This window comes from Chiloscyllium plagiosum, unplaced genomic scaffold (genome assembly GCF_037043375.1).
Source record: "Chiloscyllium plagiosum isolate Xiang-an unplaced genomic scaffold, Cpla_swu_hap1 HiC_scaffold_31, whole genome shotgun sequence".
In the NCBI taxonomy this organism is placed as follows: Eukaryota; Metazoa; Chordata; class Chondrichthyes; order Orectolobiformes; family Hemiscylliidae; genus Chiloscyllium; species Chiloscyllium plagiosum.
Window position 1 is genome coordinate 29,539,437 of NW_028270169.1, and position 18,126 is coordinate 29,557,562.

General features: G+C 39.7%; 1 long non-coding RNA gene across 1 annotated transcript; it reads right to left on the reverse strand.

Moving 5' to 3' along the window:
• Positions 1–1,609: 1,609 nt before the first annotated feature.
• Positions 1,610–5,015, reverse strand: LOC122564047 (uncharacterized). Its single transcript, XR_006315802.2, has 3 exons — positions 4,758–5,015; positions 2,532–2,722; positions 1,610–1,926 (listed from the first exon to the last, which is right to left on the reverse strand). It is a non-coding gene; the product is annotated as an uncharacterized LOC122564047 (long non-coding RNA).
• Between the last annotated feature and the right edge of the window lie 13,111 nt (positions 5,016–18,126).

Genomic DNA, 18,126 nt, shown 5'->3' on the forward strand with positions numbered 1-18,126 from the left:
AAAATGGTTAAAGATTGTCTTGATAACAAAACGGATCAAGGAAGGAATTGTGTGACACGTTGTGAGCATTGCTAAAATGAGGCCACCCAAGTTTGCCGTCAAAGATTCTAGTAGTACTTTAGGTTGTTTGAAGAAGTACCTAGCTGCACACACTGGTAAACAATGTCCAAGACATCGACACAAAGTGGATTGATTGTTCATCTCAGAAATCCTACAAAAGGTGTTAGGAATGTATGGTTTTTGTAAACTGATCCTGAACTTTTAGCTGCAGGATAACATGCAATTGAAAGATTGAAGGAGAGCTAAATTAGCATTTATTGTTAAGTAGAATCAGAATCCCTACAGTGCAGAAAAGAGACTATTCAGCCCACTGAGTCTGCACTGACCCTTTGAACAGCATCTCACCCAGACCCAACTCTCCACCCTATTCCCCCAACCCCACAGTTACCATGGCTAACCCACATAGCCTGCACATCCTTCAACAATTTACCATTGTCAATACATTTAACTGTACAACTTTGGACTGGGGGTGGGAACGTACGCAGACACCAGGAGAATATGCAAACTCCAGTCACCCAAGGCTAGAAGCAAAACATCTGCCCCTGGTGCTAAGGTAGCTGTGCTAATCACGGAGCCACCAGGTTTCCTCCCCCCCCAAACTCAAAAATGTAATTCATGTTGCTATGGAGGTAGGCTTGAAGAGGGAGAAGTGCCTACAAGAAGCCATGGTAGGATTAAGTTAGGAAGAGCACAAGTCAGTGAGTCTCAGTGATTCACCATGCATGAATGCAGGTTAATTTGCATTAAGACAGTAGGCTTGTAAGAATTTAAACCAGCTTGGAAGTTTTGCCTAGCTCTCACTAAGGAAGGAATCATCATGATAAACCCAACTACAAAAGTTAGTTCACAGATTGCAATTTATCTGCTAGAAAAGGTTAAAAAAAAAAGTGCAAATACTTTTGAGCCAATCATTTTGCAATGGTTCTGAAACCAACGTGGTCATTCTAACAGATTAACTTAAACCATCCAGGTCTTTTTCAATATATAATTTTAGTTCCATCACACTAAACTTTTGCTATAAATTCTGTGTCTTATAATCTTATACTCCACAAACACCTGTGGAAGGAGTAGCACTCCAAAAGCTAATGCTTCCAATTAAGCCTGTTGGACTATAACCTGGTGCTGCGTGATTTTTTAACTCTACATACCAGTCCAACTCTGGCATCTCCAAATCTCAGAATGAATTGCGTACTTAAAAAGGTACAAAGTATTGTGAAGTAAAAAAAGTAAATTTTAGTCATTTAGAGTACAAGTTATCTGGAAAAAATATTTCCTAGTCAATGTTTTTAGCTGGTTTGCTCCACAAAAACAAACTGAAAACTTGAAAGCTGTTGGACAATTTATTAATATTGTCAGTGGAAATTTGGAATTAATTTTGGAAGTTACAGCTGTCTGAGGATTGAAACAAGATTTTTTTTTAAATTAGAGGGATTTTTTAAAACCAAAGAGGTTGTCCAACCAAAAAAAATTAAAAATTAATTTTCAAGCAATCTGAACTTTTGATGAATGTCAACTTGTGTAAATTCTAGGTGAAATACAATTTACCGAGTATTTCATCTAATGTTTATTTAGTAGAAAGCAACATTTACATCATGCCTTTTGACATCAGTTGTTTTGACTTGGACAGAATTGTCATGTAATTACACTTAAAATGAAGCTACACGGGACATTTCCCCATGATAAAATGCAGTACATATATAGTTATTTCTCCAAGGAAAAAATAAACAGTTGCATAGAAGAGTTGGATACAGGGCTACTTGTCTAAGGCTGCAGAGATTTATTCCTTAAAAACAAAAACTGTAATGGTTGTATTTTGATGAAGTGGCTTCCAAAAGAATTGATTTTTCTTGCCCCAAAACCACAGATCTAATGAAAAAAGGAAAAATATTGATTTGGTAATACAAATGACGACATTTTTGTTTCTAAAAGTGTGGTGATTACAAAGAACCAGTCATAAGTTGCAAATTGAGCTAGCCATTTTGAACATTAACCTAAAAACTCAAAACACAAACTACATATAAAGCCAAAGCTATCTTTTCAAACTGTATTGTTTCTTTAATACAGCTCATGTTTTAACACGATAAGCTGGGAGGTACGTCAGTGCAAAGGAATTTGACTAATGAAGGAATTACATTCAAAACAAAGTATTTAGAATGTCCTAAAAAATTCATATGGTTATGTTTTGTGCAGTAAACTAAAAGTAGGCAATTATTTTGATTACAACTTTTTAACAAAGTACCATAAGAAAAAAAAAACTGTCCCCTGGAATTTTTACAAAATGCAGAGGTTAAGCACATTACAATTCTTTTTGCAACATAAAGATAAAGTAAAAACAGCCCCACCCAGACACAAGTTATAAGTGTGCATTTATACAATATAATCAAAGTTATGCAACTGAGCATTAAGCCAACTGGAGCATGCTGTATTACAAAGCATGTTTCTTCCAGACCAAGTAATCAATGTTTACTCACACAAGACTAGAACAGTTAAGTCCCTTCTGGCCCACAGAGCCACACAGTCACATCCTCTTCATCGTCCCGTTGCAAATAGCCAACCTCAACAGTTCTTCAACTGGCAGCTTTAGCTGCTTGACACGGACATAAAACTAGCCAGTGAAGAACGGCTGTCGGATAGCCAGAGTAATTCATGGAATTCAATCCTCCTACAAAAAAAAAGAAAAAAATATCTTCTTTATCTTCCTGGTTAAGTTACATAGTAATTGAAACCTTTTGAGAAGTTATGGCAGAATCCAGAATCACTTAAAAACAAGTTTACTTTATTGGTTTTACAACCCGAGGTATGACAATAGTTTCTATTACATTGAAAACTTGATTGGGTAAAAGACATTTCCACTGCTCAATCTTGTTTTCAAAGAGAAAAACAATTCCCTTCATATGGAAATAAATGTAGTTATTTTAAAAAAGGCCACACCCTACTTGGATAGACTTAACAGAAGAGAATGCAGGAGGTACTGTAGCTATGGAAACTGGACCAGCCTGTCTTTAGTAATGTGGGTTACTGTCAACTTATGATGCTGTGAATTCTTGAGATGCCTCTTGCATATAGCAAATTCCAATCAGTCTGCCAGCCCCATTTGTCTGAACGGTGATAAAAATTTCAGTATAGTACCTCCCTTCACCTTGGCTTTAATGCATGATTCAGCAATAGGCCAAATTTAAGGAGGCATTCATTCAGTGACTTAACAGGAAACAGTCTTGGGTGGGGTGAGGAGGAGAGAGAGGAAGGCGACAAAATCAGAGGTCCCCGCAAAGTATTTGAAAACTCATTATACATAAAACATCTATAAAGAAACAGGTATAGTTAAATTCAAAACTCATTTACCAAAATTATATTTAAAATATAATGATATTGAAATAGAAATATTTCGACAGATCAAGTGTTTAGTCACAGGTTGGATAGCATGGTCGAGCCACTGGAAAGGGACAATATCATTCGTATTTGAAGATTAACTCGTTTGATAATATCCAATTTATTACGATATTTTGCTCTTAAACAGTTCCTTCCAGTTCACATTTAGTTATGGTGAGAATCCCAAAATCTGCCAAAATATAAATTCCCAGTACGTTCATTTCTGACATACAAGATTCGCAGTAAATTGTACACACCCCAGGTCTCGGGAGGAAAATTTTCCACACAAAACACATCAATAGTTATTTCCAACATTAAGAGTACCCCATACTTTTACAAACCTGGTGAAAAATATGAATCAACTAGTTCTAGATAAAATGTTCAAGATTTATAATAAATCGCATTAGTCATCTCACTTTTTCCCCCCGCAGAGATTCTGTTCACTCGCTTACTCTCAGTTCCAGGGCAATACACGGTTCCCAAAACACAATAATTATTATCTGGAGACTTTGGAACACTTTCATTGTACAGGGGGCTAAGCTATTGAAGTTCTTATAATTAAATAAAAAGGGGGGGGGGGGGGGGAACCCATTTTAACTAACGCAAGAGCAATGACATTGGAGCTAGACTGCTCCCTGCAGTTCCAAACTAAGGGCAGTAACTCAACTGCAGTGTTGCGTAAGCATGAATAAAGATAAATGCAAACAACCAAAGTCGCGAAAAAAAAAATTTGAGAGAGAGAAAAAGAAATATATTCTCTGCCTCCCGGCTCCAAAAATATTAGTACAACACTCTCAGGAAATCATTTCTCTAATTTAAATCTTTTTTGGGGGTCTATTATTTAAGCACCATATGGAAACAAAGATTTTACCAGAAATTTTGGGTCAGGCGAGGTGGAGGCCAAATGTTCACTTCCCTAAATCAATTTAAGTAAAACCGATTTTTAAAAAGTCTTTATACCTCCCAGATAGTAGTCAGCTGCACTTCTAGAACTTTCCTGACCTTCACCTATTTTCAATACAGTACGTTTAAAGATCTTTAAAAGACAGGCCGTTCCCTTTTCTTGACGCAGAAAAAGCTTCATTAGCTAAAAAAAAAATTATAGACCCATAAAAAAGGATCGGGAAATAAAATCTTACTTAAACAAACAGGGCAGATCTTTCTTCTGCGGGAGGGGGGGGGGGAGGAAAGAGTTAAGACGTATAAGAATTGAACTTTTTAAAAAATAAAAAAATTGTTAATTCACTTTTCAGCTTTTTTCTGCACTTGTAGGGAGTTGTCTAGAATCCCTTAAGATTTTTTAAATGAAACTTCAGGAACTTGCGCACATTCACATCACCACCCTCCAGGCTGCAGAAGAGTGAACGAACTCCCCATGAAAGTCTCTGTCCCAGCGGCGCCTCGCTGCTTCAGTCCTCTCAGTAACTGATGATTCGTCAATGACAAGTCGGCGACCATCACCCTCTTTACCAGAGCTCGGAGCTTTCCTTCTTGGCTAGTTGGGTCAGCCAGCAATGCCGCTAGTAAGTGACTGTATACTTTTCCCCTGATTAGAATAAGTCCACTCTCACTGCGCCAGCAATCAGACTGACTGATGAACTGAGACACCGGCCAGCTCCCCACTTAACTTCACTTGACTTGACAGTTACCACCGTCACGACACCGTCAGATCTGATTGACAATCACTCCCACCAATCCCTGCGCGGGAAATGGGCAACGGGGCGCGGCTCCGGCTGCAGTTCACCCAATCAGGAGGAGGGAAATGGACACGGCAGCGCCACGATTTCTTCCCAGCCGCTGTGCGAGGGGAGGAATTTAAAAATCGTTTTTGGATGAGGCGGGGGTGGGCACGAGAGAAATAACTGGTAAACGTGACGTATGATAATTGACTACCACATTAGCCAATCGATTGCAGCTGTCGTGCCAGTAGCCTTCCAAGCCAAACGTCAGTGGGGCAAATTGCCCAATGCGAACACGCGGGCCAGTGCCCGCCTCTCCATCGACAGCGATCTGGTGCGCGCTGCTTTGTGGGATTTGTCGTTCGTGCACCGGCTGCTTAACGGTTACGGAGCACGTCGCGCATGACCAAACTACACGTCCCAGAATAGATTGCGTCTGCATGACTTAGCATTTTATGAATGGCGATTTAAGGTTTGACGGCTAATTCGCTGGAACTGATTAAAATGGGAGCATATGGAGGAATGTTGAGGATAGTTTTACCATGAAAGGTTGGGTTATTGCTATAACTTGAACGTCATTATTGGCACCCATCATATTACAGTACATACGTTTGTACGTTTATTTTCACGCTTAATCGAACAGGAATAAAACAATTCCAATTATAAAAACAAACATTCTATTTTATCTGAATATAACCTTTTAAAAGAATATGTACAATTCTGAATGGCAAAGGGACATCATGACAGGCAGCTCCTGTAGCCACTCAACTTGGCGGACTGTGTCTTAAGGGCCTATCGAGGGTTGGATGAGGCGGGGCCTAGGTGGGTGGGCGGATTCAATGACTCAACAGAAAGGTTTGCGTAGCGGTGCCCGCCCCCTCCAGCTGAGCGCCGCGAACCTGGTGACCTCCTGGGGCCGATCAGCTGTTTCCATGTCTCGCCCTTGTGACTACTGGACGTACAGTAATGTGATGTAATCCCGATCACGTGCCACCGCTGACCCAACTAAATGTAACCTTTTTCCTAAGATAAATGTGTCATAATGGCTTCCTGCCTTTATCTTTAATAACTTAAATCACAAAGGCCTTCTTGTTCACTGGTTTTCCTCAAGACGCTACGCTAACTTTAAAAAGTACATTTTCTTTGTACTTTCCCCAAGTAGACAGATCATCATCATGTGCTAATCATCGTTCGTGCCCTTGTCCGGTCGTGCAAACTGAACGATAGAACAAGTGCACTTTGGATTTTTCCTAACATGCAGGTGGCCCAGTACGTATTTCATAATCAAAATTTCCCAACGGTTACCTAACAACAGCAAGACACTTCGATTACTCAAATGTGTTTTAAAAGTCACAGCGAAAGTTTTCAGTCGTTTGAAATTGTGAAATAAATATATAGATTAACTTTAACGCCTTTTAAGAGATAATCATTTGGAAAGACTAATGTTCAGAAACTAATGATTAGAAACATTGTAGATTTGTTTTTGGACTCAAACTTCACGTCACAGAGATTTATAATCTGTCCTGACACCAGTGCTGTTCGGTACCAATAATGTGGTTTATTTAATTTTTCAGAATGAGATGTCATGCTCGCTAGGTAAAAGAGCGTTAAGTAAATCCCACGGCACTGAAAGATAATAGAGGGATTTCCCAGTGACTTCGACACCATTAGCTCGGGTTGTTTTGTTTATCTCATTATCTAAGAAATTTTGTGGGTGAATTGGCTGTTCCACTACATAATAACAAAAGTTGAGCCAAATGCACGAGTTCTTTGGCTAAGAGCACTCCCAGTAATGTGACTTACTTATTTTCGGTCAAATAAACTTTTTTTTGCTTGTGATGTGATCGTCTATTCATTTTCTACATTGCCGTTAATATAGCGCTGTTCATGACCACAAGGCATCTCAAAGCGCGTTACAACCAGTGAAGTACTTTTAAACTATGGTCACTGTTGTAGTAATGGGGGAATGACCAGATAATTTATATTTACACTGATTTAGGGAACAGTATTGACTAGGACACAGGGATAACTCCCCTGCTTTTCTGTTGAAAGAGTGTTGTAGGATTTTTCACATAATATATATCCGAGCAGCCGCATGGAGCCTCAGTTTAATGTTTCATTTGAAAAACGCCACCTCTAATAGTGCAGTCCTCCAACCTACAGTATTGGCATGACAATCGTATTTTTTGTGCTGGGACTTCGAAGCTTGATATTTAGCTGAGAGTGCTGCCAACTGGGACATGATGTGGAGGTGCCGGTGTTGGACTGGGATGGACAAAGTTAAAAATCATACAACACAAGGTTATAGTCCAACAGGTCTATTTGGACGTACTAGCTTTTGGAGTGCTGCTCCTTTACCAGGTAGCTGTGGAGCTGAATCATAAGACACAGAATTTATGCCAAAAGATCACAGTGTCACGCATGCAACTGATAACAACAATCTAGTTTATTCAATATATGCTAAGTCGTTCATCTTTTAGAATGGGTGTCTGGTTTTAGTTCATTAAACCTTAAGTGATCTTGAGAATGTGATTTGAAAGAAGTTCTGGGATTTACATATTAATGAACTGAAACCTGCAACCCTTTAGGTGAGGAATGATATTAAGATATTAAGCGAGGGGGAGCATAGAATCAGGAGATGTACAGTCAATATGAATGGAGCTGAGAAATTCTAAGGGTAGAAAGACCCTAATGGGAGTTATCTACAGGCCCCCAAACAGTAGTCTGGATGTAGGGTGTAAATTGAATAAGGAGTTGAAATTGGCCTGTCGCAAAGGTATTACTACAGTTGTTATGGGGGATTTCAACACGCAGGTAGACTGGGAGCATCAGGATTGTACTGGACTCCAAGAAAGGGAGTTTGTGGAGATGGAATCTTAGAACAGCTTGTACTGGAGCCTACCAGGGAGAACGCAATTCTGGATCTGGGTGTTGTGCAACAAACCAGATTTGATCAGGGACCTTGAAGTAAAGGAGCCATTAGGAGGTATTGACCATAATATGATAAATTTTAATCTGCAATTTGAGAGGGAGAAGGGAGAATCAGAAATGTCAGTATTGCAGTTGAACAAAGGGAACTATGGAGCTATGAGGGAAGAGCTGGCCAAAGTTCAATACCCTAGCAGGGATGGCAGTGGAACAACAATGGCAGGTATTTCTGGATATAATGCGTAAGGTGCAGGATCAGTTCAAAGAAGAAGAAAGATCCTAAGGGGAGGCAGGGGCGGCGGTGCTGACAAGGGGAATTAAGGACTGTATAAAGATAAAAGAGAAGTATAACATAGCAAAGATGAGTGGGAAGCCGGAGGACTGGGAAACATTTAAAGAGCAACAGAGGATAACTGAAAAGGCAATATATGGAGAAAAAATGAGGTACAAAGGCAAACTGGCCAAAAATATAAAGGAGGATAGTAAAAGCTTTTTTAGGTAAGTGAAAAGAAAAAAAAAGCTAATTCTAAAATTGGGCCCTTGAAGACAGAAACGCGTGAATGTATTATGGGGAACAAGAAAATGGCAGAAGAGTTTGACAGGTACTTTGGATCTGTCTTCACTGGGGAAGACACAAGCAATCTCCCAAATGTAATAGTGGCTGAAGGACATAGGATAATAGATGAACTGATGGGAATTTATATTAGGCAGGAAATGGTGTTGGGTAGACTGTTAGGTTTGAAGGCTGATAAGTCCCTGGGACTTGATGGTCTGCATCCCAGGGTATTTGAGGAGGTGGCTCTAGAAATCGAGGATGCATTGGTAATAATTTTCCAATGTTCTATAGATTTAGGATCAATTCCTGTGGATTGGAGGGTGGCTAATGTTCTTCAAGAAAGGAAGAAGAGAGAAAACGTGGAATTATAGATCAGTTAGCCTGATGTCAGTGGTGGGAAAGATGCTGGAACCAATTATAAAAGATGAAATTACGACTCATTTGGATAGCAGTAACAGGACAGGTCAGAGTCAGCATGGAATTATGAAGGGAAAATTGTGCTTGACTAATCTGGAATTTTTTGAGGATGTAACTATGAAGATAGACAAGGGAGAGCCAGTGGATGTAGTGTATCTGGACTTTCAAAAAGTCTTTGATAAAGTCCCACATAGGAAACTAGTGAGCAAAATTAGGGCACATGGTATTGGGGCAATATACTGACTTGGATTGAAAATTGGCTGGCTGACAGAAAGCAAGAGTAGTGATAAACAGGTCCCTTTCAGAATGGCAGGCAGTGACCAGTGGAGTACCACAAGGTTCGATGCTGGGACCGCAGCTGTTTACAATATACATGAGTGATATAGATTAAAAATAATATTACCAAATTTGCTGATGACACAAAGCTGGGTGGCAAGGTAAAATGTGAGGAGGATGTTATGAGGGTGATTTGGACAGGCTAGGTGAGTGGACGGATGCATGGCAGATGCAATTTAATGTGGATAAATACGTGATTATCCATGTTGGTGGCAAGAACAGGAAGGCACATTACTATCTAAATAGAGTCAAGTTGGGTACAGGGGAAGTACAACGAGATCTAGGTGTTCTTGTACATCAGTCAATGAAAACAAGCATGCAGGTACAGCAGGCAGTGAAGAAAGCTAATGGCATACTGGCCTTCATAATAAGAGGAATTGAGTATGGAATCTTCTGCAGCTGTACAGAGCAGCCCTGGTGAGACCGCACCTGGAGTATTGTGTGCAGTCTTGGTTTCCAAATTTGAGGAAGGACATTTTGGCTATTGAAGGAGTGCAGCATATGTTCACGAGGTCAGTTCCCAGAATGGCAGGACCATCATATGTTGAAAGATTGGAGCGACTGGGCTTATTCCACCACAGATCACACCAGATGGCCTCCCACTTTAGAGATCGCAATTTCCCTTCCCACGTGTTTGAAGATGTCCTCCAACGCATCTCATCCACATCCCACACCTCTACCCTCAAACCCCACGCCTTCAACCGTAACAAGAACAGAACCCCCTGGTCCTCACTTTCCACCCTACCAACCTTCACATTAACCGCATCATCCAACGATATTTCTGCCACCTCCAAATGGACCCCACCACCAGAGATATATTTCCCTCCACACCCCTTTCTGCTTTCTGCTTTCCATGACTACCTAGTCAGGTCCACACCCCCCTACAACCCACCCTCCCATCCTGGCACCCTCCCCTGCCATTGCAGGAATTGCAAAACCTGTGCCCACGCCTCCTCCCTCACCTCCATTCAAGGTCCCAAAGGAGCCTTCCACATCCATCACAGTTTCACCTGCACATCCACCAATGTCATTTATTGTATCCATTGCTCCCAATGCGGTCTCCTCTAGATTGCGGAGACTGGACACCTCCTCGCAGAGCACTTCAGGCAACATCTCCAGGACACCCACACCAATCAACCCCACTGCCCCGTGGCCCAACATTTCAACTTCCCCTCCCACTCTGCCGAGGACATGCAGGTCCTGGGTCTCCTCTACCACCACTCCCTCACCACCCGACGCCTGGAGAAAGAACGCCTCATCTTCTGTCTCGGAACACTTCAACACTAGGGTATCAATGTGGACTTCACCAGTTTCCTCATTTCCCCTCCCCCCACCTTACCCCAATTCCATCCTTCCAGCTTAGACCCGTCCTACCTGCCAATCTCCCTTTCCACTTATTCTGCTCCACCCTCCCCTCTGACCTATCACCTCCATCCCCACCCCCATTTACCTATTGTACTCTTTGCTACCTTCTCCCTGCACATCTTCGGACTGTGGAAGGAAACCGGAGCACCCGGAGGAAACCCACACAGACACGGGTAGAATGTACAAACTCCACACAGACAGTTGCCCAAGGCTGGGACCCTGGTGCTGTGAGGCAGCAGTACTAACCACTGAGCCACCATGCCGCCCACATTGATTATTAAAGGATTGGACACTCTGGAGGCAGGAAGCATGTTTCCGCTGATGGGTGAGTTCAGAACCAGAGGACACAGTTTAAAAAAATAAGGGGTAGGCTATTTAGAAAAGAGTTGAGGAGAAACTTCTTCACCCAGAGAGTGGTGGATATATGGAATGCTCTGCCCCAGAAGGCAGTGGAGGCTAAGTCTCTGGATACTTTCAAGAAAGAGATGGATAGAACTCTTAAAATAGTGGAATCAAGGGTTATGGGGAAAAGGCAGGAACACGATACTGATTGTGGATGATCAGCCATGATCATAACGAATGGTGGTGTTGACTCAAAGGGTTGAATGGCCTACTCCTGCACCTATTGTCTATTGTCTAACACATTTGAAAAGATGAAAGACTCAACAGTAATCGAGGTTTCTTCAATATATCGTATCAGTTGCATGCTTGATACTGTGATCTTCTGCTACAAATTCTGTGGTCTTATGATCCTGCTGCACAGCTACCTGATGAAGGAGCAGTGCTCCGGAAGCCAGTACTTCCAAATAATCCTGATGGACTATAACCTAGTCTTCTGAAGAAGGGCTTATGCCTGAAAAGTTGATTCTGCTGCTTCTCGGATGCTGCCTGGCCTGCTGTGTTTTTCCAGCACCACATTTTTCAACTCTATAACCTAGTCTTGTGTGATTTTTAACTGAGACATGGATGATATCAAGTATTTAATTTATATGTTCCAAGTACATGTTTGCATCTTGTAGCAGTACTATGTTTCCAATAATGTAGACTTAAACTGATGTTTGATACTTAATACACTTGGAGTGCCAAAGCGCAATTAATCACAATGAACCTTTTTCAGTAGAAGGAAATGGTGAAAACACACAACAGTTAATATATGAAATAAGAAAAACTGATTAAGAAGCAGTCTTAGCTCAATCATAGTTACTGACTTCCTGTGTATTTCTAACACTTTCTCTTTTTATTTGATTTTCAATAATTGCATTTTCCTTCTTTTAATTGTACAGTGCTTTGGCTTTCATAATTTGCATTTTCATGGAGAAAATATAAAACTCTGCCATTATTGGTGATTGTTTTGAATATCAAAAAATTGCACAGCTCAAAATAACTGGTGGAGTTTGGTAATTTATCTACAAAATCAGTCAACTTGTTTCAAAAGGAATCTCAAGAGATCTTTTGAAATTCAATGAATATTTCCATGTGTAAATAGATACTCACTGTAAATGGTATCCCTGGAAGTGTGAACAATTCTTTCCGTCTCAGCAATACTCTGAAAAAATGATAATATACCAAGTTAATGACTAAGTGAGTTTAGAAGTTAGTTAGAAACAAAAACCAAGGTTGCTGGAAAAGCTCAGCAAGTCTGGCAGCATCTGTGCAGAAAAATCAAAGTTAACTTTTCTGACAAACAGTCACCAGATAAAACTTTTTGATTCTTCTGTAACTTTACCTTTGTGCCCCATTTTAGTTAGAAATGATTGGCAGTATGTAAAACTCATGCTCATTGTAATTTTATTCCATTGTCATTTTTAAGTTTCTCATTAAAAAGCAAAAATTATTACTTTTGCTTCTGCACATTATCAAGACTAGCTGGTGTGTTCTGAAAAAATATTGGCTACTTGAATACTGCACTAGAACATGATCGGTTGTGTGAAAACATCTATTGCATGTCTCTAAGTACAGTACAATAATAATTGAAGAAAGCTGTTAACCAAAAACTAGCAAACAGGCCTGATAGGCTTGATTTGATATTTTATTCTGAAAGCACTTCCTGCTGAGAGGAAAAGAGAATCAACTGACAAGTAAATATTTCCTTTGTTGCAGAATTAGTGTTGACAAAGATTTGCAAGCAGATCCTCCATCATTCTGTTTTAGTGGGGAAAGTTGAATGATAACTTGAAGGAAAAATTAAAAAATCAAGTCTTCATTTTGCCCTTTTTGTTATTACTGTAACTAAAACTGTTACTGTCAAATAGATTTTCTGAAAAAATGGTAATCTTTGTGTGGATGTTTTAGTTATTCTGTGATCCTTTCTTTCTGAGTAATATCAGTGAAATAATATCTCATTTGGGACTAATTCTGAACAATTTCAGACTGCGTCTCTTCCCATTGTTACATGCAAGAGATTTAGTCACAGTGCACAGCTGGAGCTTCACCAATTACTGTTCCTGTTCCTCAGGCATTTTCTTTGCACATGCTAAATTCACATATCATCACATCATCCAAAAACCCATTGCTCAACCTATTGTGTTGGGAGTGACAGGCAGTCTAACATTGCCCAAATCTCTGTGTTTCTTTTTCCCACCCTACTTCCTTTTAAAAGCCCCTGTGGTGACTAAATGCATTGTTTCAATAAGTCACACTAAATGATGCCACACACATCGGATAGTGCACAAATTGTGTAAGTGCCTTTGGATCACATCAGATAACTCTATTACATTCCATCAAACTAAAAACTAAAAACTAAAAACATTCCATCAAACTAAAAACAAAGTATATATTTCTGGTTACAGATTATATGGGACATATATGCATGTTCTAAACCAAAAGGTAAGAATGAAACTAGGGTCAATTAAGTACAATTTTCAATTGAAACTAGCATAGTTAACAAGCCAATTTAGATGCCAGAACTTTAAAAATATACCTTCCATATTTTTCACCTGATATCCAAACTCTGTATAATTTAATTTAATTTGTTATATTAGCAGCTGGGATCTATGATTGCTGTTGTCTATTTTTAAAAAAATCTCTCCGTACAGGGCTAGTTTTGCTCTGTTAAACACATGGTATTTGCTTTACATAGATAAGTCTGTTCAGCATTAATCAGTTATGACAGCACTCTACAATACATAGGCAAACAATTTGCTCCCTGAACAAAAGCATTTTGAGTTATATCTATTTAGGATAATGGTAAAAGGCGCAATTAGGAATGTAGTCATGAACACATTACAAAGACAGTGCCAGAATTATCCCTTCATCTTTAATTGGAGTAACTGAGCACAATTTCATCCATCTCGAAAGTGTGATAGGTTTGTTCAGCACAAATTGACCTAATTTTATATAGTTTAATTAGGCTTGTGGGTATGACTCACTAAATATTATGCAGGTGTTAGGCTGTTGCTATATTTATATTGCTGACTGTCACTAATAGACACATCTGTTTCTTAGTCTGATCCCTCTCTTAAAGCTCCCCTTTATTGATTTGTGTCAGGATTTCTGATTATTCTACATTTATTCTTTAGTGACCATCTCAAAATGTTCCTAAACAATCACAGAATATATATAGAAATTTAATAGAACTCTTTAAATCCTCAGCATTTTCATGTGTTTGTTAAAGTTTCATAGATTGGCATGTTGCTGAACAAAGAGATCTTGGAGTGCAGGTTCATAGCTTCTTGAAAGTGGAGTCGCAGGTAGATAGGATAGTGAAAAAGGCATTTGGTATGCTTTCCTTTATTGGTCAGAGTATTGAGTACAGGAGTTGGGAGGTCATGTTGTGGTTGTACAGGACATTGGTTAGGCCACTGTTGGAATATTGCCTGCAATTCTGGTTTCCTTCCTATCCGAACGATGTTGTGAAACTTGAAAGGGTTCAGAAAAGATTTAGAAGAATGTTGCCATGGTTGGAGGATTTGAGCTATAGGGAGAGGTTAAATAGGGTAGGGCTGTTTTCCCTAGAGCGTTGGGAGGCTGAGGTGTGATCTTAAAGAGTTTTATAAAATCATGAGGGGCATGGATAGGATAAATAGACAAAGTCTTTTCCTTGGGGTGGGGGAGTCCAGAACTAGAGGGCATAGGTTTAGGGTGAGAGGGGAAAAATATAAAAGAAACCTGAGGGGCAACTTTTTCACGCAGAGGGTGGTACGTGTGTGGAATGAGCTGCCAGAGGAAATGGTGGAGGCTAGTACAATTGTCACATTTAAGAGGCATCTGGATGGGTATATGAATAGGAAGGCTTTGGAGGGATATGGGCTGGGTGCTGGCAGGTGGGACTAGATTGGGTTGAGACATCTAGTCGGCATGGACGAGTTGGACCGAAGGGTCTGTTTCCGTACTGTACATCTTTATGACTCTATGACTCTATGTTGCTGTGCAAATTATTTCTGTCAGTTTTGAGGGCAGGTACAAAAGCATTGGACAAAGCTATTATTTTGTATTGATTTCAGAAGTTTCTTAAAGTGCAGTCTGACCACCCTAATGATTGCAGTACCTTGTTTTCTGATTTGGTGGTGACAAGGTGACGTTGGTTTAAACCTTGGAAGGAATTACTTGTACAATCTTTCAAGTATGGTATTCATCACTTGCAAATGTTTGATTTTCAAGATAATTTGATTAATGTGTAAAACTGTGAAAATAAATCTAGTTTCATAACTTTTGTTAAAAATACTTCATTTATAAGATTTGGGACTTCTTTATAAACCATTTCCATTTAGAAATTACATAATTTACAATAAAATTCAACTTGTCTCCATATATCATGTTCCATTCTTGGATATCTCAACACTATTGTAATAATCATAACAGTTATAATCTGCATTCCACATTAGGCATATAGCCTCATGGGAAAATATTTCAAATTGAAACTTTTAAAATTAGAATGGAAATAACTATTTCTCTCTACACCATTTCTCATTCTGAAATGTGTCAATGGTGATGGGTAGGTGGAGAGGCTAATGCTTCATCAGCAAGGAATAAATGGATTGATATGATGCTACCTATGGCATTTTATTCTTTGCTACAATTATCTCTAATGGGCATGACATCAACACTTGAATCAGTTTGCTCATGCGCCTAATGAATTTGCTGTATATTTATTCCCAATACAAAATATCACTGGGAAAGATCTATCTAACTGTTTGCCTAAGTTCTACATTTAAGAGGTAATTGCTTTGTCTGGATGCTCACTGAAGATGTTACCTAGTATGGTGACAAAACATCTGAAAGTGAACCTTCCAGCTCAGCGAGCAAGCCTACATCCAGGTAATTGGGAAGGCAAGTTGAATGTTGGTCTTTATTTCAAAGGGAATAGAGTATGAAAATTGGGAGATCTTGCTAGAAATACACAAGGTGTGAGACCACAGTGGGAGTTTTGTGAAGTTCTGTGAATTTTTGGGCCCTTATCTCAGGGAAGATATTCTGGCATTAGAGGCAGCATAGAAAAGATCTACTAGGATGAAAGCAAGTGTGAAAAGACTGCCATGTGAGGAGAGGTTGAGTAGGTTGGTGCTGTACCCATTGGAGTTTAGAATAATGAGAGGTGACCTTATCGAAACATATGAAATTCTTAGAGAACTTGACAAGGTAGATGTGGAAAGGTTGTTTCTCCTTGTGAGAGAGTTTAGGATCATAGGGCATAATTTTAGAATAAGGGGTCACCCATTTAAGACAGAGATGAGAGGAATGTTTTTGTCTGAGTGTAGTGAATCTGTGGAATTCTTTCATGCTGAGAGCTGTAGAGCTTGGTTCATTAATCATGTTCAAGGCTATGGGTTATGGGGAAAAGGCAGGAAAGTGAAGGTGAGGATGCTCAAATCAGCCAGAATCTCACTGAATCGCTGAGGAGATTCAATGGACTGAATGGCCTACTTTTGCTCCTATATCTTATGATCAATCTTTATTTTGCAAACTGATCACAACTGAATATGATACAAATTAGCCCCAAGTTGAGTTAAAACTTTTTATGATTTTTGGATTTATTCAGACAGGAATGTTTCAATAATACAACTTATTCATTGTTTGAATTTAATTTGACAAAGCTGCTTGGATCTAATAGTAATGTAATTTTGGGTGGGAAAAATGCATTGTTCACAAAATCAGAACATCCAAAACTCCTTTACAAGCAATTAAGTACTTCTGAAGTGACAATATTTACCAGGATACCAGGGATAACAGCCATGTTCTTCAAAGTAGTGCCATTGTCTTTAACATCAATGTGGGTGGGCAGAGAGTACCTTTACTTCAGGCCTCATCTGAAAGGTGACATCTCCAAAAGGTACAGCACACCTCCAAAAGGTACAGCACACTCTTAGTACTCCACTGGAGTGTTAACCTATATTTTTGTGCTAAATTCTCTGAAGTTACACTTGAACCCACAGCCCCATTAAACAGAGGCAGGAGTGCTACCAACTGAGCCCTAGTTGTTATAGGGTTTGTAGCATTTACTTCAGTTCCAATTGCAATTGCCAGAATAATACAGAACAGAACAGATCCATTGTATAAGATTTGTAAAAGACTTGTGGGTAACTTCAAGAAACAGTTAATATTATTTCAAATGTCTACATCCTTGCAGTAGGGATAGCTCAAAGACTTGGACGTTTGCTCCCAATTACCTTAAGGAAAAAGTGCATCAAATAGCAGAATTTTTGTTCCAAGTGTTGTGGGGGTGATTGCATGATAGGTTGAGGCCTACCACCATAAATGCAGATCAGAACTAACCACAGAAGCTGCTGTGTGCTGAGGCAAGTTGGTTAAAAGGTCTGCTTCAGTATAATGGGACTTCATCCCAGTTACTTTGTTAAATATTAATCTCCCTAGGTTTCACACCTTACAACCCCTCATCACCCATCCATTCCCCATGCCAAAGATACCAACATGACTGGCATGGTGGCACAGTGATTAACACTGCTGTCTCACAGTGCAAGGGATGATTCCAGCCTTGGGTATCTGTCTGCATGAAGTTTGCACATTCCACGAAGTGCTCCAGTTTCCCCGCACAGTCGAAAGACATACTGGCCAGGTGAATTGGCTATGCTAAATTGCCCCTTGGTGTGCAGGGATGTGCAGGCTAGGAGCATGGAGCTCCTCCCATCTCTCCATAAATTTTATAGCTCCCGTGGTGTCAAATCATACACCCCCATCACTACATTGTGTCCTTATGTCCTCCATATGAACTCGCCCAGTATCCACCATGGGCAGGCCTCAGGAGCCATGCTGAATTGAAAAAAGTTCTAAATATGTTTGACTAAATAAAATGCAGTCTCACACGTGGAAGTTCCATTCAATACATGTAAATTCTCACAAGCACTTAATTGCTTATAACATACACATTTATATTCATAAGCATACATCAGTCACAGCTAATTCTTTAATAATGCTTTGGAGCTGTTAGTCAAACTGTGAGATTACAATCTTTCACTGTGT